The sequence below is a fragment of the Dermochelys coriacea genome, chromosome 1 (assembly GCF_009764565.3).
Source record: "Dermochelys coriacea isolate rDerCor1 chromosome 1, rDerCor1.pri.v4, whole genome shotgun sequence".
In the NCBI taxonomy this organism is placed as follows: domain Eukaryota; kingdom Metazoa; phylum Chordata; order Testudines; family Dermochelyidae; genus Dermochelys; species Dermochelys coriacea.
The window spans coordinates 79229788-79253484 of record NC_050068.2 but is presented as its reverse complement, the minus strand read 5'-3'; the positions used below and the strand labels follow the sequence as shown (position 1 = coordinate 79253484).

The following is a 23697-nucleotide window of genomic DNA, read 5'->3' as shown; positions in this document are numbered from 1 at the left end:
CTGCAGAACACCTGAGCCTGATGCGGAGGAGCAAGAAGCAGGCCAGAGAGGACATGTTCAGTGAGATCCTGCAAGCCAGTACTTCATTGGACTTTGAACAGAGGGCTTGGAGAGTGAATATAGCAAACAGCTTGGAGAAGGCAAAAGCGGATAGTAGAAAGGCCCAGGTGTCCCAGCAGGCATAGGAGAGGAAGATGCACCAGGATATTATGGGACTTTTCAGGTAGCAAACACAAATACTGCAGACTCTTGTTGACCTGCAGATCCAACAGTCATAAGTTCACCTCCCATTGCACTCAATGGAGACTCCATTTCAACAGCTTGCTACAGCACCCAACATTCTATGTGTCATCAGGAGCCGCATCCCTACCCCTCCCATTCCACCCTAGGGGACTGTAAAGAAAACCACAGATTCACATACACTGACCTGTGAGACCCACTGTTGGTGTATGTTTGGCAGAAATGCACTGAAATGGACACAAATGTTTACTGGTGTTCTAATTTAACAGTTCTGTTTCATCAATTTATTTTATAACTTGGCACTATATTGGTTTTTAATTGCACATTATTCTTTGCAGTTTTTGTTACTCAATACATTTTTTGCAAATAATTTCATCTTTATTACTTCATAACATATACTGCAGAATGCCTACCACTACCAAAAGCACACAGCAATTGTAATTGAACAGGACCACAGAACTCATAGGTTCATTGCAACACACATTGTAATAATTATAAATGTACAGTAAGCACACGTAAATTCATAGGTTAATTAAAAGTCTGTGATATTCATAAATTTACAGAAAGCATTGTGCAATTCCTAACAACCCCTAAAACTTCAGAGCCCACTAAAGCATTGTCCAGCACAGCACATTACTGTGGCTTCAGAGTAGCAGCCGTGTTAGTCTGTATCCGCAAAAAGAACAGGAGTACTTGTGGCACCTTAGAGGCTAACAAATTTATTAGAGCATAAGCTTTCGTGGTCTACAGCCCACTTCATCAGATGCATAGAATGTATATTTCTTCTTACTATATGCTCCATTCTATGCATCTGATAAAGTGGGCTATAGCCCATGAAAGCTTATGCTCTTATAAAGTTGTCAGTCTCTAAGGTGCCACAAGGACTCCTGTTCTTATTACTGTGGCTGACTGTTCAGGAGCTCTTTCAAGGCTTCCCTCAGTTGCATAGCCCTGCATTGAGCCTTTCTAATAGCCTTTGTGTTTGGCTGGCTGCTCCACCTCTGCTCTCCACCCTGGCAGCCTCACAGATATTATGCAGGGTACAACAGGCAGCTAAAACCATTAAGATGTTTTTCTCAATGAGATTTAATTTAGTGAGTAAACACTGCCAGCATCCCTTTAGTTTGCTGAAAGCACATTCAGCTGTAGTTCTGCACCTTGATGCTGTAGAGATGGCCACTGTCCAGCTTCATGAGCCAGGGGATCAAGGGAGAGGCTGGGTCCCCAGGATCACTACTGGCATTTCAACATCACCAATGGTAATCCACTGACCAGGAAAGAATGTCCCTGCTTGCAGCTTTCTGAACAGTCCTGTGTTTTTAAAAACACAAGCATCATGAAACTTCCCTGACCAGCCCACATTGGTGATGTACTCTGTTGCAAGGTGGGCTGGAACCAAAATAGGGATGTGATGACCATCTATCACCCAACCACAGTTCAGGAATCCCATAGCTGCAAATCTATCCACACTGCCAAGAGTCACAGTCCTGCATAGCAAGATATGATTAATGGCCCTGGACACTTACATGACAATGGCCCCTAGCATGGATTTTCTAATTCCAAATTGATTTCCCACTGACTGGTCACAATCTGATGTTACAAGCTTCTACAGTGTGCTTGCCACTCACTTCTCAACTGCCAATGCAGCACTCATTATGATGTCCGTGCTCTGGAGGGCTGGGGCAAGCTCAGCACAGAGATCCAGGAATGTGGCTTGTTGCATCCAAAAGTTCTGCCCCCACTGCTCATTGTCCCAAACCTGCACTGTGATGCAATTCCACTCATCAGTGCTCATTTCTTGAGGCCAGAAGAGACACTCTACTGTCTGCAACAGCCCATGAGTACCACCAACAACCTTGAATTGGTTTTCACTATGTACCTTAGCAATCTCTCCTTGAAGACATCATCATGTGCCCCGTTATGATGGTGCTTCCTGCGACTCTGCTAATACCAGAGGATCATTTGTCCTGTGTTTGCAATATTCATGACAATAGTGCAGAACTATGCAGGCTCCATGCTTCTGTCAGAGATGGCGGGCAGTAACAAGTGCTGTGTGGGTTTGTGAGAATTTTAAAAAAGAAATGAAAATTATTGGATATGGATCATATTATGGGATGAGGAAAGTTGCACGAGGGGAACCTTGTTCCCTGCATGACTCATTTGTAGCCCACAAAATATTGCAAAAATCCGCCAAAAGGCATTGCACCAGAGGGCAATGCATGGTACACTGGGATACCTACTCATGGTGTACCACATTTTGCATCGACACAAGCACTCCTGGTGAGTACGCAAAGCACAAGCATAGTATGCATGTACACAAGCAATATATTAACTGCAGCAGCTTTACTGCATCTAACTTGCATCACCCAGAGTTTGCAGTGTAGAGATGACCCAATAAATAGCCTGGAATGCAAAGCCTAACCAGAAATATCCACTTAGCTGAATCTATCAATTACTTAATGAAATCATTTTGAATTATTAACAAATGTGCACAGTCTTACTTCTGTGTCTAGCAACCTGTTAGATGTAATACAGTAATACTATATCAGTAAAATAATATTGTTGACAAGAAATGTTACACTAATTTTTTCTGCTCTTGGTTTAAACAGTGCATTTATAGTCTGCTCCACACTAAAGATAATTATCTCCTAATGAACAGGGTATTGTGGCTGGGGAAAAATCATGATATAGGAAGAGAAGTAAATAAAATAATGGTTTTTGATGGAATTATTCATGTCCTGTTCTTATTATCATAATTAGCTTTTCTCCCATTATGTGTGGTTGGTTTTTTTTAGTTTTGCTTTTTATTCCTGCAGACTATTAAATCAGTAACAGTTTCTTCAATGTCTGTATAAAGTTCAAGGAAAATGAACTTTCCCATATGGATATGATATTTGCAGCCATAAATAAATTCTTAAGATATTTGTCAGGTTTTTCACACACCCACAGATTCTGCTATCAGCCAATAAATCTTTGTTTAAGACACTATGAGATCAGATTTCTTTGGATGAGGTGTTGGCCAAAAGAAAAACATAACATTACAGAGAAATTATACAATTTCCAATTGTACCATTTCTCTCTCATCCACTCCATGTTGTATCCTCCTCATCTTTTGCTTTTGTCCTCAATTCTCTGCCATCGTGGCCACTGGGATTTGAACTATGTAACTGGTGGTAAGAAGTAGGAAGACACCCCACTAGATTTTTTTCTACAGCAGGGCGGGTCTTGCTGAGGGTCCCAGAGCATTACAAGTCAGCTATGCAGAAGGGCATATGGAATCCTCATAGTCTTTGCCTCCCCCCCCCCCGGCCATCTGTGCAGATGGCTCAGTTCTGTATTCCTGCTCTTGCTCAACTGCATGAAAAAACAATTCATGATTAGATCAGCAATGTTTAAAACTACCCCTAGGCTTTATCTGGAGTACACACAGGGGTCCTCCGAGCACTTTAAAGCTAGAAATGTAACAGGTATACTTGCAGCTATTCATATAACCCTATATATACAGTATACACTTCAACGTTTTAAACCTCTCCTGGGGAATCACATATGTGAAGTGCTAAAACAGTGTATAGTTTTCGTGAAGGCTAGAGTCAGGTCAATGTCTCCATGAGGCAAGGCACAGTAATCTTTTTTTACTGAAGAGAGGGGGAGTATAAAACCAAATGTTAGTACCATTTCTTCATTTCATATCCCCCGAAGATATGAGGCATGAATAGCAGAATGTTTAGTTTTGAGTTAATTCCTGAAAACTGAGTTTTGGGATGCTTAGCTCTGTTTTGAGGATTGCTTTTTCTCCACAGAAAGTCCCTTTAGAATTCTTCTTGAAGCATTGCCCCTGTAGTAATCCTCTTTTTCTTCATCTAAGAATTATTGATGCTTTCCTTTGCCTATACAGCTAGGAGTTGTCTAGGCCTGTCTCAGTAGGAAGTCATACTCTGAATATTTTACACAGATCATAATGTCTCTTCTTAGGCATCTTAAACAGCAAGTTAAAAAAGAATTGGGGAATTCAATAAACTTACCCTTGAATACCCTTAATTGAATAAAGCATGCCAGTAAGTACAGGTCAGCTATAATCTACATTCTGAAAAAAGAAGATTAAGACATCTATTTACTGAACATTTTTCTCACTTTGATCAATCCCACTCTTGATAAAATCACATTTGGTGAAGTGAGGAGAAAGCAAGATAGATTTGTATTCTTTCTGACCTTTCACATAGAACTGAGTGAATTGTTAGTCATTTTTTATACAATTTAACTACTTTCAAGTTCACAAAACTTATGCTCCATTGGGTCAATTTTACCTAACTTCTCGACAAAGTTGCATATAGAATATTTTCCACTATCACATTAGTGAGAAAAGCCCCAAAGCATGGAAGTTCACAACCACATTTTGAAAAAAAGGAGCCAGAGGAGGGGGCTATACCTGCCCAAAACAAATGATTACAAGTATAGGAGCTAGGAGGATCTAGTTTCATATCTACCACTAACTCACTTTAAAGTACTTTGCATGTCTAAAGCACTTCATAAATAATATTTAGGTGGGACTCACAACACAGTTAAATGATCATTGATTTCATTTTGCTGATGCAGAAAGCTGAGGATCGTAGAGATTAAGTGATATACTCAAGGGGACACATCAAATGAGTTTCATAACTAGGATTAGCACCTCTGGGCCATATCCTTACCTGTTGTAAATGACTGTACCTCCCAGCTATGCTGTTTTATATCATGTGAGGTCCAGAGTCTCAATTCTTAGTATCTGCTTAATCCACCAGACCCTGGTCCTCCAAAGTCAAGGTACTTAATCTTTCTGGGCCTCACTTACTCTTATGTAAAATTAAGAAAATAGTGCTTACCAAGCTACCTGTGGCTGTAGACATCTGGCATCCTGTACATGTTCAGATCTCACCTATGACAAATACCACTACTGATTTGAAACCTGAGGCAGCATAGCCTGACATTATCCAGCCAACATGCCAAAAATCACAAAAAACTGAACCACATTTTAATCTCCCTCTTCAGCCATTAACAAGTCTTGGTGTCTGAAATTCTTCTCATTGGACCAGCTAATTCTCTAGAAGTGTACATTTCTGCGCCATCTGTTGGTAAAATTCAGTAGCAAAAATAAAACAAGATCTATCCTAGTAGATCTTTTTATGAAACAACTATTGTAGCACTGAAGAAGACACCATTTTTGAAACTAAAAGAAAACGTTTGTGCTGTGAGTAGGGTGTGTAATTCAGGAAGAGGAAAGAGGCCAGTTGGCAAATGATTTCCTTCTGCCCTCATTGCTCCAAAAACCAAATAAAAAAGCTTGATGGGGCTGATGAAAATCATAATTTCTTTAAAAGCCACATTTTCTTTCCGGACTCACAAATCTCAATAAGCTCCATATACTTTTCTCTGGAAGTATAGTTTAGAAAAATAAATGGATTAAAGTAGACTGAACCAGCACAAGAATAAAAATTTCCATTTGGTGAATACTATTAATGTAAAAAATAAGTTATTTAATGGCAAAAAGATAAAAAGGGGGAAAAATTCCTTAGCACAGCAAAGAGCCTATATATTTCATTTCCCATTCATGATGAAACATTGAGAGCTGAACAGTATGTGATATATATCATAGAATCATAGAATATCAGGGTTGGAAAGGACTTCAGGAGGTCATCTAGTCCAACCCCTGCTCAAAGCAGACCCCCTGCTCAAAGCAGACATATATGTAGTATGTCTCTCTCTCTCTGTATAAACTGTGAAACCATGAAATAAACTACATTTATTTTCTACCTTTGACATGCTCCTCACCTGAACTCTGCCCACTAATTTTCACGGGATCTGCTTCTAACATTTCAAACCTCTGAAAATCTGTCAATTGACCTTTTCTTCTTAAGAACCTACCATAAAAATGTTTCCCTCTCTTCCTCCAAATGTGGATTTTGTAAAAGCAGAGATTGAATATTACACTTAATCGGAGGTTTAGCTCTGGCGTGTTTTACAAGTCCTACATTTACAAGTTTTTTTAAGGTCCAATGTCTTGAAAACCAAAGAACAGACTGAAACCACTGTCTGGTTGAGATAGTGATCTGGGTGAAAGGCACGTGGCTGTTGGATGAGACGTTTATTGGAGGAACAGGAAGAGGCTATGTCTGTACCATTTTTGAGTGTGAATTGTTAAGTGTGCGGCCATTTTATGCCAAAATGGTTCACAACATGGCTGGGCCTGAGAAGGTGTCTTATTGGATCCATTCATTGCTCCTGGATCCCGAGAGTGCACCAGTGACCGGTCTGCTGAGAAAAATGTAGGGATGTGCAGGAAGGATTATTGAAGGGTATCGCAAAATGTGGTTTATGTATTGGATTTTGTGCTGCGGCAGCAGTGCTGCAGCTGCGCTTTAATGTTGCTGTGTAGTCGCGGCACCAGCACTGGGAGAGAGCTCTCCCAGCGCTGTAAAAAGCCCACCCCATGCTTCCAGTGCTGGTGCACTGTCTATACTGCCACTTTACAGCACTGAAACTTGCATAGCACAGGGGTGTGTTTTTTCACACCCCAGGCAAGAAAGTTTCAGCGCTATAAAGTGGCAGTGGAGACAAGGCCTTAGACTCTCAGTGTGGAGCAGACAGTTTCAACTTCCTTGCCCATGGGGTGTTTCATTTACAAGAACAGTGATCATAAAGCTGGATGGTCTAACTAACAATGAACAATGAAGCAACAATCATGGGGCATTCACCTAGGTGGCCTGGCTGGCAGACTGGGAAAAACCATCCTGAGGCAGAAGCAAGACTTGTAACAAAGACCATTTACCACTAATGTAATTGGGCCCAGACACACCCACTGTAGGTGGGGACTTTCAGAAAACCTAGTTTCCCTGACAGTGAACAGCCAGATTCTGGGAGACAAACTGAGACCAGGTTTGGTCCCAAAAGAAGCATGGCCTCTTTAAAGACTGTAAGTTGTGTTGGTTGACAAATGAAATCCACACCAGTTTCAGCTTAAACAGTTTATTGTAGACTTTATTTTGTATGTTTTAAGACAATGCTGTTACCGACTATAAATTACATGTACATGCAAAAACAGGTAAGACAAGAAAAGTAATTGATCAAATTACCTCTCCTGGGGACAGGAAGACTTTTTTCAAAGCTCTGGTCTCTGCTATGTTCTTCCCCTGTGCCTTCTCCACTCTCTTGTTGTCAATCACAATCTTGTTGTCTTTTATACCGTGTTTTGTAACTTTGCGCAGACTCAGTTACCCATCCTTATTTGTGTACTTATCCATTTTAATTCCCCGGCTAAACATTTGTATATGTAAATCACAATAACTAACCTAAACTAACATATTTTTGCTTTGCCTACTAAAATATACTTTTATCTGTTTACTTCTATCATCTATTCTCTGCTGTTAATCCCCCGGGCTCCATCCAGTTGCTCTTATCTTACTTGTGGCCTGGGGTTTTTGCTTGTTAGCTTGTCATGGGGGGCACCTGAAGTTGATAATTCCCTCATGACCCTCTTTTTCTCCCTGCTTATTTACACAGGCCAAGGTTTTACAAAGTAAGGTACAAAAATCAGGTTTCATGGTTTACACAGCCCTGAAGCTGTTTTAGCAAAGTTATGGAATGCAGCATCAGCAGGAACACACACAAAAGCAAAAATCCCTTTATATTTTGCTATCTATATATCTAATTAATTTCTCCAACATTGTTTAGTATATATACTTGACTGACACAATTCATTACAGTTTCCCAACATTTCGTTCTGTTCTCTTCCTGTAACTTTAAAGGAAAGCCTATCTGAACGAGCTGTATCGAAGTCTAAACTTATATGAGACTAAGTATGTGTGTAGGCAGCTGCTTGCTGTTTTTAAACCTCTAAAGCTTTGTTCCAACTGCTAAATAAAACAACAACTTTGTTTTAAAAAGGCTGTTGGTCACTATATCACTGGTCACAGGTTCCTAAAGAGAAGACACACAGTTGCTAAAACCCAGCTGGACCTTCAGGGTAATAAGTAGTTGGGATACACAGGGAGTAGCCAGACCCCAGTCTCAGTGAAAGAGCTGAGTGATTCCACTCTAAGGCAGGTAAGGACAAGAAGCCTATTACCTGAAGAGACTAAAAAGGGGACAGAGGTGCAGCTAGCTCCATAACTGTGGCACATGCTTTTCACCCTCTACAGATGGCCAAGATACTTTAGCCATTTTTATGTGTGGTGAACTAATACCATCTTTATTACCTTCAGGCTTAGTTACTACAATGTCCTTTACTTAGGCTACCCCTATAGTAGCCTTGCAAAATTCTACTTGCTCAGTTGCCCAGAACAAGCAGCTTATGTTGATGAGTGAGTAAAATATCATTTAGTTTTTTCATTATCTCCAGGCATCATTGTAAAGGATGGATGAGAAAGTTTTCATAAGTATTTTTAAATGCTTCCCTAATGTCATCTTAGAAGCCTGGCCTAATGTACCTGCCCCATCTGCATGCCTACTTCTGAGTGCTTTCCTTTACCAGTTAAGGCTGGCTGGGGAGTGCTTGTTATTGATACTTATGGGCTAGAAATAGAAAAAGAAAATAATTATGTTTTACTCACCTATGAAAATGAACTTCTTCCCCTGGCCAAGTGGGTGAGTAGAATTTTGCAGTGCTGTTTAAGACATAGCCCTAAGTAGAGCATATTTAAGTCTAAAAGTAACAAAGATGGAGTTAGTTTCCTATTAGATTCTTCACTGGAACGCATTGACTTCAGTGGGATTTCTCATGGAATAGATTACGATGCCTGGTAGGTAGTAAGTGTTTGCAGGACTGGGTCCTAAATTTGAACCCTCCAGAGCTAATGGCAGGGCTTTTTCTTTCAAAAAGTCACTTCTTTTTGGAACTCACCCCACTTGCAATCCTCAAGCTTAAGGCTAGTGACCTTTGGGGCTTGATGCAAGATGCATTTATTTTGTTTAACATTTGATTAACTGATTCTGTTTGTTTTTGTGTATCATTTTTCTGTAATTAAAGCACTTAGCTGCCATGATAATAGGCACTAGTGACATATTCAGATAATTTTACCATTATTTTCCATATTTATATGGGTGGTGTATTTGTTCTGATGTTTTTCCCCTGATAAGTCGACTGTGAATCTGAACTGTACTTTTCTCTTTTTTATGATTATTGTATTATTCTCTTACTCTATTACTCGGCTTTTTGTTTTCTATCATAGTTACTTTGTTTCCATAGATCCTATCTTGCAGCTGACTAAGAAAGAGGTAACCATATATCATTCAACCACGTGTGACGTTGTGGATTCAAAAGCCCAGGTTAGGATAAGAAATACTCACCCTTCAGAAGAATTACTTTAAATGGAGGAATATTCTGTATCATTACTAGACTGAAATGACTGTGACTATTCTTGTCTAAAGAATTATTCTTCAGGAAAGGATAAAATAGCAACTTCCAGATTTTTAATTGCTACTGGTGCCTATTTTGCGTCTTTATGATGTATGAGGAAAGTCTGAATATCTGTGGATATCATTTGTGATTTTTGAGGAATTTCTCCCCACTTGACTTTATTAGTAACATCAGGAATGGCAAGCCTCATCTTCCTTTTATTTTTTCTTTTGTTTGTAGGAAGTGTAAAATGTTTCAAATAGGGAATCTGAATGATACTTTTATCTTTTTATGATTATTGTATTATTCTCTTACTCTATTATTCTGCTTTTTACCTCTTATCTGATGGAGTAAATGGTCCTACCTCTTCCCCATTCCTTCCCATTTCTTCAGGGCGGCTAAAGCCAGTGGGGCAGTCTTTGTGCTAAGGGAACAAAAGGACTGGAATTGTGATCTCCCTTATTTGAGCTGGTCTTGGCAGAGGAAGAAGATTTCTTTCATCTTCCTCCACTTGTAAACCAATATGAAGGCCACCCACAAATTGGTCCTTAGTGAATGTTATGTTTGTAAAATTCTTTGAGATCCACAATTGGAATGCATGAGAAGACCAAAGTGTTACTTAAATGTTGATGGCAGGAGACATTAAGAGACATTATGCTTTTGACTTCTTTTCTTCTTCCACTCATGTTTGTTCACTTTTTTTCCTTTTTTTTTAGATTCTCTCATTGCTGTCTCTTTTTGTCTGAAGGGTCTGTCTGAGATGTAGTCCAGAATGGCCAAAAATAGACTTTCTCTTAATCCAGCTACAAGCCTCCCTGGTTTGAAATTTGGTGAGAGATCTCTTGGCCATTTCTTCTGTTAGAAAATTCAGGATACACTCAGTCCTGACCTTTCTTTGTCCAAACATATTTCTGCCATATTTAACCTCACTCTATTTCACTTGAAGATTGAGGCCAATATAAAGCTTTGATTTATTTTTAAATTTGCAAAAGCCATATACAACATGAAAAAATGGTCCAATACATTAGAAGCGGCTTTTAAAAATGTCCTTTTCATGCTGAAGTTTATATTTATGTGAATGTTAAACCACAATAAAAGATCATCATCAAATGCTCTGGTCACCTTTGCTGACCTTAAAAAATATTCTAATAGACATAGTTAGCCAAACTGGAATTAATCTGGGTTACAGTGCCATAGGGGCAAGGGGAGGAAGTAAATATCCCCCAGGCACCTAGAATTCTGCATTTCTCAATAGAAATAGATCTTGACTGTGAACCATAAGCTTTGAAACACCAGTAATAAAATGTATTGTTGTTATTACAAATGTCACAGCTTATGCTACATCATGCTTATTGGATAGTCTATGAATTATTATTTATTTGTGTTATCATAGTACCTCAGAGTCTCAGTCATGGATGCTGTTATGGGTCTATTCCACATTTGACCTGACACATGGGCAAACTTGTTGTGGGTGAAATGTTTGCATGACACTCTTTGCATTCAGCGACGCCTGTCCTGGTCTTAGTTTGCTGCTAGCCCCATTGATTGTTTCTTCAGCTATGCAAAGTCATGAGCAGTTCAGTGGTTTGTGTTAGCGTGTCCGTCAGAAGAATAAATCCATAAAGAGGGTGACAAACTGATTTGGACTTAAAACGTCTGCTCCTCTTTAAGGAATAAACTTGTACATAAATTAGCAACTCTCCTCTGTAGTTTCGTGTGTCATTAGGCTAATGATCTGTTTAACCATGGTTATCAATCATTTCTTGATTAAAACCTTTTATGCCTGGCAACAAATGTGTGCTAAGCAAAAGTGTTAGCACCAGAAAGATGCTAGGTATTATTGTGCTTTTGGGAAAAATGAAAATAAGAAGGAACCAACTGTCTGAAGTGTTAACCAAATCACTTCATTAAATCTGTGACATGTTAACTGGGAATTCTGAAATGGGCTCATTAAACAAATTTGAACAATTGTTCACTTAGTAATGTTATTTTCACAATTTGACCCTGACCTGCTGTTTGTTTTTTAAATTGGCCTGTCAGTGCCCTCATAACTCTGTAAGGCAACATGAGAAGAAGATAACTGGAAATCATCAGGACGTCTTTGAGCTAAACCAAAGCACTCATTGTCCTGCTGGATGATGAGTCTGCTTATTATTTCCAAGCTTAGAGAAGCCTCAAATAGTTGGGCCCTTCTTTGGGTATTAGTCTAGAAGCCTAATGGTCTGCTCTGATGAAGGCTAGGTGGTGATGAGTTGCTGGGCCTTGCTTTGAGGAGAGGTTGTAATTTTGGGGTTGTTGGACCCTGCTTAGAATATGGGTTTGGAAGAATAGGGGCTCCCAAGATTTAGCAGAGGTTGGAGAGATGGGACAGTCCTTTGGCTTGTAACATGGAGATGTCCTTCCCTACTTCTCCTTCCCCCCAGCTTTAAAGGGGGAGGCCTGAAAATGTTGTTTATGTGGCTGCCTCTGAATTTAGCAGTGAAAGCAAGGGGTTAAGGAGTGACATTGAGCCCAAGTAACCCCTACCCCAACCCCTGGCACACCTGCAAATCAAGTATGGCTTTAAAAATCAATTACTTACCAAAATCCATTATCCCATCATACCATCTCCTCCATAAACCTATCGAGTAGAATCTTAAAACCAGATAGATCTTTTGCCCCCACTGCTTCCCTTGGAAGGCTATTCCAAAACTTCACTCCTCTGATGGTTAGAAACCTTTGTCTGATTTCAAGTCTAAACTTCCTGGTGGCCAGTTTATACCCATTTGTTCTTGTGTCCACATTGGTGCTGAGCTTAAATAATTCCTCTCCCTCTCCTGTATTTATCCCTCTGATATATTTATAGAGAGCAATCATATCTCCCCTCAACCTTCTTTTAGTTAGGCTAAACAAGCCAAGCTCCTTGAGTCTCCTTTCATAAGACAGGTTTTCCATTCCTTGGATCATCCTAGTAGCCCTTCTTTGTACCTGTTCCAGTTTGAATTCATCCTTTTTAAACATGGGAGACCAGAACTGCACATAGTATTCCAGGTGAGGTCTCACCAGTGCCTTGTATAACGGTACTAAAACCTCCTTAACTCTACTGGAAATACCTCACCTGATGCATCCCAAGACCGCATTAGCTTTTTTCACGGCCAGATCACATGGGCGGCTCATAGTCATCCTATGATCAACCAATACTCCAAGGTCCTTCTCCTTTTCCGTTACTTCTAATTGATGCGTCCCCAACTTATAACTAAAATTCTTGTTATTAATCCCAGTGCATAACCTTACACTTCTCACTATTAAATTTCATCCTATTACTATTACTCCAGTTTACAAGGTCATCCAGATCCTCCTGTATAATATCCCAATCCTTCTCCGAATTGGCAATACCTCCCAGCTTTGTATCATCTGCAAACTTTATTAGCACACTCCCACTTTTTGTGCCAAGGTCAGTAATAAAAAGATTAAATAGATTGGTCCCAAAACCGATCCCTGAGGAACTCCACTGGTAACCTCCCTCCAACCTGACAGTTCGCCTTTCAGTAGGACCCGTTGCAGTCTCCCCTTTAACCAATTCCTTATCCACCTTTTGAGTTCATATTGATCCCCATCTTCTCCAATTTAACTAATAATTCTCCATGTGGCACGGTATCAAATGCCTTACTGAAATCTAGGTAAATTAGTTCCACTGCATTTCCTTTATCTAAAAAATCTGTTACTTTTTCAAAAAAGGAGATTAGGTTGGCTTGGCACAATCTACCTTTTGTAAAATCATGTTGTATTTTGTCCCATTTACCATTGACTTCAATGTCCTTAACTAATTTCTCCTTCAAAATTTTTTCCAGGACCTTGCATACTACAGATGTCAAACTAACTGGCCTGTAGTTACCCGGATCACTTTTTTTTTTCCTTTCTTAAAAATAGGAACTATATTAGCAATTCTCCAATCATTCGGTACTACTCCTGAGTTTACAGATTCATTAAAAATTCTTGCTAATGGGCTTACAATTTCAGGTGCCAATTCCTTTAATATTCTTGGATGAAGATTATCTGGGCCCCCTGATTTAGTCCCATTAAGCTGTTTGAGTTTCGCTTCTACCTCAGATATGGTAATATCTACCTCCATATCCTCATTCCCATTTGTCATGCTACCATTATCCCTAAGATCCTCTTTAGCCTTATTAAAGACTGAGGCAAAGTATTTGTTTAGATATTGGGCCATGCCTAGATTATCTTTAACCTCCACTCCATCCTCAGTGTTTAGCGGCCCCACTTCTTCTTTCTTAGTTTTCTTCTTATTTATATGGCTATAGAAACTTTTACTATTGGTTTTAATTCCCTTTGCAAGGTCGAACTCTACTCGATTTTTAGCCTGTCTCACTTTATCCCTACATGTTCTGACCTCAATTAGGTAGCTTTCCTTGCTGATCACTCCCATCTTCCACTCCCTGTATGCTTTCTGCTTCTTCTTAATCACCTCTCTAAGATGCTTGCTCATCCAGCTTGGTCTACAACTCCTTCCTATGAATTTTTTCCCCTTTCTTGGGATACAGGCTTCCGATAGCTTCTGCAGCTTTGATTTAAAGTAATCCCAGGCCTCCTCTACCTTTAGATCCATAAGTTCTTCAGTCCAATCCACTTCCCTAACTAATTTCCTTAATTTTTGAAAGTCAGCCCTTTTGAAATCAAAAACTCTAGTTGCAGATTTATTTTTGTTAATCCTTCCGTTCAGTTTGAACTGAATTAGCTCATGATCATTGAACCAAGACTATCCCCTACAACCATTTCTTCTATGAGGTCCTCGCTACTCACCAAAATTAAATCTAAAATGGCATCCCCTCTAGTCGGTTCAGCAACTACTTGATGAAGGAATCCATCAGCTATCGCATCTAGGAAAATCTGAGCCCTATTATTATTACTAGCACTGGTCCTCCAGTCTATATCTGGGAAGTTAAAGTCTCCCATGATCACGCAGTTTCCATTAGTATTTACTTTATTAAAAACATTAAAAAGGGCTCTATCCATATCCAAATTAGATCCTGGAGGTCTATAGCACACCCCAAGCACTATCGTAGGAGAGGCTTTACTAGTTATCTTCCCCAATGTAATTTTTGCCCAGACAGACTCTGTCTTATCCATTGCATCGCTTGTGGGATGTGTGACAGCAAGACATACAAATAAAAAAAAGTCAAAAAAAGTCATGGGACATGGCCACCGTGAATCGGGTAATACAATTTTTTTTATGAGGTAGTAGCACTTGTGGGAGTATTACCTCCTCTTCAGAGAAAGTAATAGCAGCCGTAGTACCTCCAAAGATGCAGAGGCAGCCTAGCTATTGCTGCTCCTATCTGCTCCTACCTATCCTTTAGCTGTCTTACCTTTAGTTCCATTCCTGCAAGTATCGTGACCCCACTGCTTCTCTTTTGTTCCATTTGCCGTGATATTATTGTTGTGCTTCATCAAGGGAAGAGTCATGGGACAGAAGTGGAAATAAACTTAATATCTCTTTCACTGGACTGGTGAAAATAGAAAAGTGACTGGTAAGGTAGTGCCCTTATATGTGATCTCTAAAAGGAGGATATGAGAGAAGGAGCGTGGGAAGTATGAAAAAGGGGGGGAAATGGAGAAAGATCTGCTACAAAAAAAGTACTGTCTTCCACACACACTCATCTCCACTACCAGCACCTTGAAATAAATTAAGTGATCCATTCTGCACTTCATCCTATTTTATTCCCAAGAACAAGACCAGAGAGAAAAAACCATCCCCAGAGGTAGCAACTCTTTCTAATATACATTGTCCCCATAAGTGAAATAGAACCCTGACCAGGTGTATTCTATCTGCTACCCAAGATCCATAAACCTTGAAATCCTGGATGCCCCATCATCTCAGGCATTGGCACCCTGACAGCAGGATTGTCTGGCTATGTAGATTCCCTCCTCAGGCCCTACGCTACCAGCACTCCCAGCTATCTTTGAGACACCACTGACTTCCTGAGGAAACTACAATCCATTGGTGATCTTCCTGAAAACACCATCCTGGCCACTATATATGTAGAAGCCCTCTACATCAACATTCCACACAAAGGTGGACTACAAGCCGTCTGGAACAGTATCCCCGATAATGTCATGGCAAACCTGGTGGCTGAACTTTGTGACTTTGTCCTCTCACATAACTATTTCACATTTGGGGACAATGTATACCTTCAAATCAGCAGCACTGCCATGAGTACCTGCATGGTCCCACAGTATGCTAACATTTTTATGGCTGACTTAGAACAACGCTTCCTCAGTTCTCGTCCTCTAATGTCCCTACTCTACTTGTGCTACATTGATGACATCTTCATCCTATGGACCCATGGAAAAGAAGCCCTTGAGGAATTCCACCATGATTTCAACAATTTCCATCCACCATCAACCTCAGCCTGGACCAGTCCACACAAAAGATCCACTTCCTGGACACTACGGTGCTAATAAGCAATGGTCACATAAACACCATCCTATACCGGAAACTTACTGACTGCTATGCTTACCTACATGCCTCCAGCTTTCATCCAGACCACACCACACGATCCATTGTCTGCAGCCAAGCTCTACGATACAACTGCATTTGCTCCAACCCCTCAGACAGAAACAAACACCTACAAGATCTCTATCAAGCAATCTTACAACTACAATACCCACCTGCTGAAGTGAAGAAAGAGATTGACAGAGCCAGAAGAGTACCTAGAAGTTACCTACTACAGGACAGGCCCAACAAAGAAAATAACAGAACGCCACTAGCCATCACCTTCAGCCCCCAACTAAAGCCTCTCCAACGCATCATCAAAGATCTAGAACCTATCCTGAAGGATGAGCCATCATTCTCATAGATCTTGGGAGACAGGCCAGTCCTTGCTTATAGACAGCCCCCCAACCTGAAGCAAATACTCACAGCAACCACACACCACACAACAAAACCACAAACTCAGAAACCTATCCTTGCAACAAAGCCCATTGCCAACTGTGTCCACATATCTATTCAGGGGACACCATCATAGGACCTAATCACATCAGCCATACTATCAGAGGCTCATTCACCTGCACATCTACCAATGTGATATATGCCATCATGTGCCAGCAATGCCCCTCTGCCATGTACATTGGTCAAACTGGACAGTCTCTACGTAAAAGAATAAATGGACACAATTCAGACGTCAAGAATTATAACATTCAAAAACCAGTCAGAGAACACTTCAGTCTCTCCGGTCACTCGATTACAGACCTAAAAGTGGCAATTCTTCAACAAAAAAACTTCAAAAACAGACTCCAACGAGAGACTGCTGAATTGGAATTAATTTGCAAATTGGATACAATTAACTTAGGCTTGAATAAAGACTTGGAGTGGATGTGTCATTATACAAAGTAAAACTATTTCCCCATGTTTATTCTCCCCCCGCCCCGCCGCCACTGTTCCTCACATGTTTTTGTCAACTGCTGGAAATGGCCCACCTTGATTATCACTACAAAAGATTCCCCCCGCCCTCACTCTCCTGCTGGTAATAGCTCACCTTACCTGATCACTCTTATTACAGTGTGTATGGTAACACCCATTGTTTCATGTTCTCTGTGTATATAAATCTCCCATGTATTTTCCACTGCATGCATCCAATGAAGTGAGCTGTAGCTCACAAAACTTATGCTCAAATAAATTTGTTAGTCTTTAAGGTGCCACAAGTACTCCTTTTCTTTTTCCATAACTCTGTAACTTTACAGGTATTATTGTAGAAGATTGTCCTGGTGACATAGTCTAGAGCCACGTCCTGACCCAGAACTGGTAATTAGACCTTGATACAGTGGATAGCATGCAAGCTGTATGTACCTGCCATAGAACTGCTATCAGACTCCCACTGATTTCAATGGGGTTTTAATCAGGTGCCGAGAAAGGGTCACTAACAGACAAATGATTGGGGTAGAATATCACACACTTACTCAGCATGGCATATGAACATCCTCTTAGTATTGTTCTTGTGGAAAGAGGGGAAATTGTTACCTTTCCTCTCCTATGTCTCATAGGCAAGACAGCACAAGAGAGATTTTAGGGATGATATGAAAGTAAAGGAGGTAGCTTCATGAATAGATTTTGGAAGGGCTTTCTAAGGCGATTTTCCATATTATATTCTGTTTAGTCACATCAACATTAATAAGGGAACAGCTTATTTGCCTTTTTGATGCTGTGACACACTGAACAGAAGCCTTCATTGAGCTGACCGCAGTGATGTCTAGATCTTATTGCCAAAGTGACTGCAAACAATTCAGAACCCATCAGTGTATATGAGTAACTTAAATTGTTTGAGCACGTTAAACAAGGAAATGTGAGATGGAAGGTTGAGCTCTGCTTACAAGAAAGAAAATGGAAAGCACTGTAAAATGGATATAAATGGGTTAGTATCCTTGAAATGTTCACTCTCTTCCTAGATTTTTTCTGTTGCTGTCAATGAGAAAAATTCTCCTCTTTGCTCTGGATTGGATGTCTGCTACCCACAATGTGCACCTCTCTTGCATTTTCTGTGTACAGATTTTCACAGAAAAAAAATCATCATCAGTGACCTTTTCAGTTTTTAGAAAAAAATGACTCTTTCAATAGAAATTGCAAATTGAAAATTTTAACCAAAAATGGTTTTAAAATGCAGTAACTGTGTTTCCCCCAGTTTTTCATTAGTTTTACGCACAAAACGCACAAAATTCTGGTGTGAAATTTGGATAAATATAAAATACAAACAATTTTTTTGAAAAATTTCCACAAAAAATATTAGTTTAGTGCACTGGGAAATTTCTTTCTAGAACCATTTTCATGACTAGGGATGATGTAGGGTAGTGTATTAACCTCGGGAAATACAAAATGCTACAAGACAAAAAAAATAATGCAAACTATTCCCACTGCTTTCTAGGAGACAACGCCCCACTTTGTGACTCTGAAAAGGGTTTCAGGGGTCATAGTGAACAAGCAACTCAGCAAGACCTCCCATTGTCATGCTGTGGCAAAAAGGGATCCTTTGGATGGAAAACAAGGGATTGATAAGTAGGAGTTGGGAGATGATGTTTTCCTCTCTGTCTAAGGCATTGCTGAGACTAACACTAGAATACTTCATATGGCTCTCATGTCAACATTTTAAAAGCATGTTGAAAAATTGGAGAGGGTACAGAAAAGAGCCACAAAAAGTTGTCCGGGGTCTAAAGGAAATGCTTTAGCCAAACGCAAATAATTGGGCTCAAAACAGATGTAACTGGGTAAAATTTAAGGGCCTGTACTATACAGATCTGATTAGATGATCTAATGGTCCCTACAGGCCTTAAACTCTATGAGTCAGTGAATGAATCAGTGCATTTCAGCATGCTTGGATACAGTGATCCTGATTCTGTTCTCAATAATACTGTGGTGAATCAGGAGTAATTCAACTGGGATTATACTGGATTCAATGGAGTTATACTGCTGTAAAATGATTATTTGGTCAGATCAGAACTGGACCATGGAGATCACATTTAGCCTTAGGGTGCAGCTCCTATTGAAATCACCAGTAAATATAGTAGTGCCAAATTTGGACCAGCAAGAAAATATTAGAATGTACCTGCTTTTTGTAAACTGGATTGGTCAGGTTCTCTGTATTTCCCAATTAACAATGAAAAAAGATCTCCTGATACTGATACAGCTATGTTCTACCAAACTTCTACAGTAACTAGTTAGGACTAGAAACTGATGAATAACACCAAAATGTTATTGCTAAGGATGGATCTATAATACTGGAGAAAACTTCCAACTATGATTACTGTATATTTGTGTTGCTCAATTGGAAAGTGGTTAGATCTATTGGTTTACATCAGTGGTTCAGCCAGTCACAGCTCCCAGTGGCCGCAATTCGGTGCTCCAGGCCAATGGAAGCTACTGGGAGCCGCAATTGGCCGAACCTGCGGACACAACAGGTAAACAAACTGGCCCGGCGTGCCAGGGGCTTTCCCTGCACAAGCGGCAGAGCAAGTTTGGGAACCACTGGTTTACATGGTCATATTTATATTTATTTTTGTTTGTTGGTTTGTTTAGAACATTCTCAGTTTTACAGACTGGCTTCCTTATTCTCTTTTTCTGCATCAAGAAGAGAGGCCAAATTCACCACTGGAGTTATGTCCATTTGTGCCAGCTGTGAAAATGGCCCTCTAGTCTGACCCAGGGAGCCCCCTCAGTGCCAGCTGGCAGAGGCCACGCCATACTATAACTCTCATCAAGCCTGACACACTCATTGCCCCAACTCACTCTTGTCATAATCTGTATCTTACAGATGTCATGTTAGGTGTAATATGCAAACTGGTAACATGCTGGTCATGAATACTATTGAGTGACGTATGTATGGGTGATGTATAAAGAATTTTGGTGTGTGCTGGAAATACGTTCCCAAAGTGTGCTTGGCAGGCAGTGCCTAAGCCCAGACTGACCTAGAGAAAAGCATGTTTCACTGGCTTGACTGTGTCTCCAATGTAAACTAACCAAGGTGAGACCCAAAGTTAAAGGAAAGCACATCTACAAGTAAGTTAAACAAAGCCATCAGGTGAGGAAGTGGGAGAAGATGGCCATTTAATCACAATGGAGGATGGAGTTTGCACTCCCTGGAAGCCTTCCTGCCTTTTGAAACAGGGTCGGTGAACTTTGGTGATTCCATGGGTAATGAATGCCTGGTGGACAAAAGCAATATTTTAGGAGGAATTAAGTGAAGTGGTAGGACAGGAAGTAGGAAGGGATAAGAAAGAAGGTTACTAACGTTTTCCCAAGTGCTCTTTTATAGGATTTGGGATATACTTTTTATTTCAGGTTCTACGGCTTTCTTTCTGCTGTGTGCACTCTGGAGATTTTTGCATCAGTGGATATAGTATCAGTTTCCCATTGTTACATGACAGTGGCTGCCTACATGCTGTGAGTTTAAAAATGTATGACTTTGGAATGGAAGAAAACGATCCAATTCTTCTCTGTAACTTTGCATAAAAGATTTATAATATAAAGGTCAAGGCATGTGGAAGTTTTAGTGAAAACAAAATGCTTTTTATTTGTTTCACAGCTAAAATGCCTGTCTTAGCAAGTAGGTGTCTTGAGAAATATATAAATACACATTTCATAACAAAACCTGCAGCCAGTTCACTCCCCAGTCATTAGTGCAGGGTGGGAATCCTCTAGCCCTAAACCTGATGTGGTTTGTCCTGACTGATGCAAAGGGATGTCCTCTTAAAGAGACATATCCCTCTTTGGTGCTAAGAGCCCTAATGAGGGTGCGGACCAGCTGAGGCAAAGATGCTGTGGTTTATCAGCTCCTGCCCTGCGGCTGCTGTAGAGTAGTCTCCCTTTAGTTCCTAAGGGATTGATGCAGTTAGCTAGATTTAACGTTCATCACTGGAAGGACAGACCGCTCAGTTGATAAAGTTTCATCACGTTGTTAGATGCAAATTTTTAAATAAAAAAAAAAGAAAAATTGAAAGTCACTATCTTCTTTATTTTTTATTTGATTATTAAAAAAAAATCTGCTATGCCCTGCAAGTCACAATGAAAATGGGAGCCCCCTTCCCCGGCTTTTCATTAGCAACAAGTGAGACTGTCGGCTGGCAGAGTTGTAGGAAAGAAGTTTTTAAGCAAGCTGAGAGGTCTGTGTTAAATGATCAGGCTCTACAGTGTGTTTTAGAAGCTTTGTGCCAGCTTGCATTCTGAACCTTCAGTATCCTCCTTTCTGAAGCCTGAACCGCTTTCTCCAGTTTTACTTTTCAGACTACACCCAGGAACTTGGAATCTGAGGGTTTGTCTACACAGCAACTAGACACTCATGACTGGCATGTGCTAGCCAGCTCGGGCTCTTGGGGCTCAGGCTGCAGGCTGTTTCATTGCTGTGGAGACTTCTGGGCTTGGGCTGGAGCCTGGGCTCTAGGACTTTGAGAAGTGGGAGGGTCCCAGAGCTTGGGCTGCAGCTCAACCCCTGATGTCTACACAGCAATGAAACATCCCAGCCAGAGGCGGTTTAAGGTTTCCTGGGGCCCTAGGCCCATGGCTCCACCCACACCCCACCCCTTTCTGCCCCCTCCTGAGAGCCCCACCCCTGTTCCATCCAGGGTCCCCTCCCATTCTGCCCACCCCACAACCTGTATCTTCCTTTCTCTCCCCCACCACACGGTGGCCCCAAGACCCGGAGAAGCTCTGTCCCTGTGCCATGGCCCCAGGGCTGCAGTGCAGAGTGAGAACTCCTCCAGTCCCAAGGCTGCAGTGGGGGTCCAGGTGCTGGGGCTTCCCCCCCCCCACACCCCCTGTGCTTCTGCAGGGGACCAGGGTCAGGGCACTGGGGCTTCTCCCACCCTGCCTGGCCCTTCTGCCAGAAAGTGGGGTTGGGTGCAGGGGCTTGCCCTGCCGCTCCATGACTTCTGACAGGGACCTGTATGGGTCGGGGCATTAGAGGATTCCTCTGCTGGAGAAGGGGATGGGAGGCTGCTTGGAGGGCTTTCCCTTCCCTCCAGCTTTTGCCTGGGACAGTGTCAGGGGTTGCTGGGAGAGCTTCCCCTGTCCACAGCTTCTGCCGGGAAAGGTGTGTGTGTCAGGGAGGAGGGTGCTGCAAGGTCCCCCAGTTGGCTGGTGCCACTGGGCTGGGCCCCATGGGCCCAGTGGCTAATGTGCCACTGATCCCAGCAGCCCAAGCCCCATGAGCCCAAGTTTGTCTAGTTGCTTTGTATACCCTGAGGATATGTCTATACTGCATTCTGAACCCAAGCTCAGACTCGGGTTGGAGCTTAACCTCCCCACCATCCATACATAGATCTATTTGATGTGGGTCTGCAAGCACTCAGGACTGAGGTCCTAGGACCCACTCATCTGAGCTTGAGTCCTGCTGAGACTTCTGTCCAAGCCTTGTCATTCTGCAGTGTGAATGATGCAGTGCAAGCCACAGATCTGAATCAATATGTCTGTGTAGTGCAGTATGGATACATTAGTAGAGTGGTGAGACTTGGGTCTAGCAATTGTAAACCCAGGTCTGGGTGGGCTAGGAAACAGCAAGTCCACAAGCGCGAGACCCACACACCTGGATTTACAATGCAGTGTAGACATACCCTAAGGGTCCAAGCCCACAAACACTTATGTATATGAACAGTCCCAATGACATCAGTAGAACTACTCAGATGAGTAAGAATGCACGCAGTGAATAAGGTCTGCAAGAACAGGCCCTAAATTAGGTCTAGGACACCAAAAGATATTGAAAGGGTGCAGAAGGGTGATGGTGCCAGGAGAAGGGTGGGGGTTAACAACAGTAAATATTCATGACCTAAGCTATTGTAGACACACCCTGCTAACTCCTGTTTTCTTTATTTGAATTGTGCATGTAGCTTTTAGATATCATAAGTTTGTTTTTTAATATCAATTATTATATTGCATTAAGGATTAGATTTTCAAATGTGCCTAAATTCCCACCCTTAATAGCTCAAGGGAGCAAAGAGAGGCAAGAAGGCAGGAGTGGCAGATTGGGGGCCAGCAATGGGGAGTTCCCAAAGGAAATGAACAGAGTTATCTGATTACATTGTCTCTCTGTTACATTCAGGGAGAAAAAAATAGACTATGTGCTGAATAAGGGTTTGATTGTGCTGTTTAGACACAGACAGTAGTAAGGGCTGGTACAGAACTATGCTGGCCCAGGCAAAGCACGTGTGCCCACAGATGCTTCTTTTACACACCTCTTACTTCCCCATCTCTGAAGCCAGCCAGTTATGTTGGGGCGGGGGGGAGGGAAGAAAGGGCTGTGGAGCCATGGCTCTGCTTCCTTCCCATCCTGTTTTTGCACACCCAGAGGAATATGGAAGGGGGACCCAGACTACTCAGGGTTAATAGAGAGAATCTCTGTGCGCTTTCTGTTGCATTCAAGGTCCGGCTCTTGTGTCCTATTTATTTCATGGAAAAGGAATGAGTGGGTTTGGGGAAAACGCTAATTGGGACAGGATAAACCCAGTCAGAATTTCAAGTGGAAGTGACTTTCCAACTTTTAAGTCTGAACTTACTACTTTGTGGCATATCAGTGGCTCTGCTAATCTATTGCAATCCCAGTTTGTCTTACTGACAT

General features: G+C 41.3%; 1 long non-coding RNA gene across 1 annotated transcript in view; it reads left to right on the top strand.

Moving 5' to 3' along the window:
* Positions 1-8257: 8257 nt before the first annotated feature.
* Positions 8258-23697, top strand: part of LOC122457964 — a 56833-nt gene continuing 41393 nt past the window's right edge. Inside the window, exons 1-2 of the long non-coding RNA XR_006277759.1 lie at positions 8258-8316; positions 9458-9537. This is a non-coding gene — a long non-coding RNA (uncharacterized LOC122457964). The remainder of the gene's footprint in view (positions 8317-9457; positions 9538-23697) is intronic.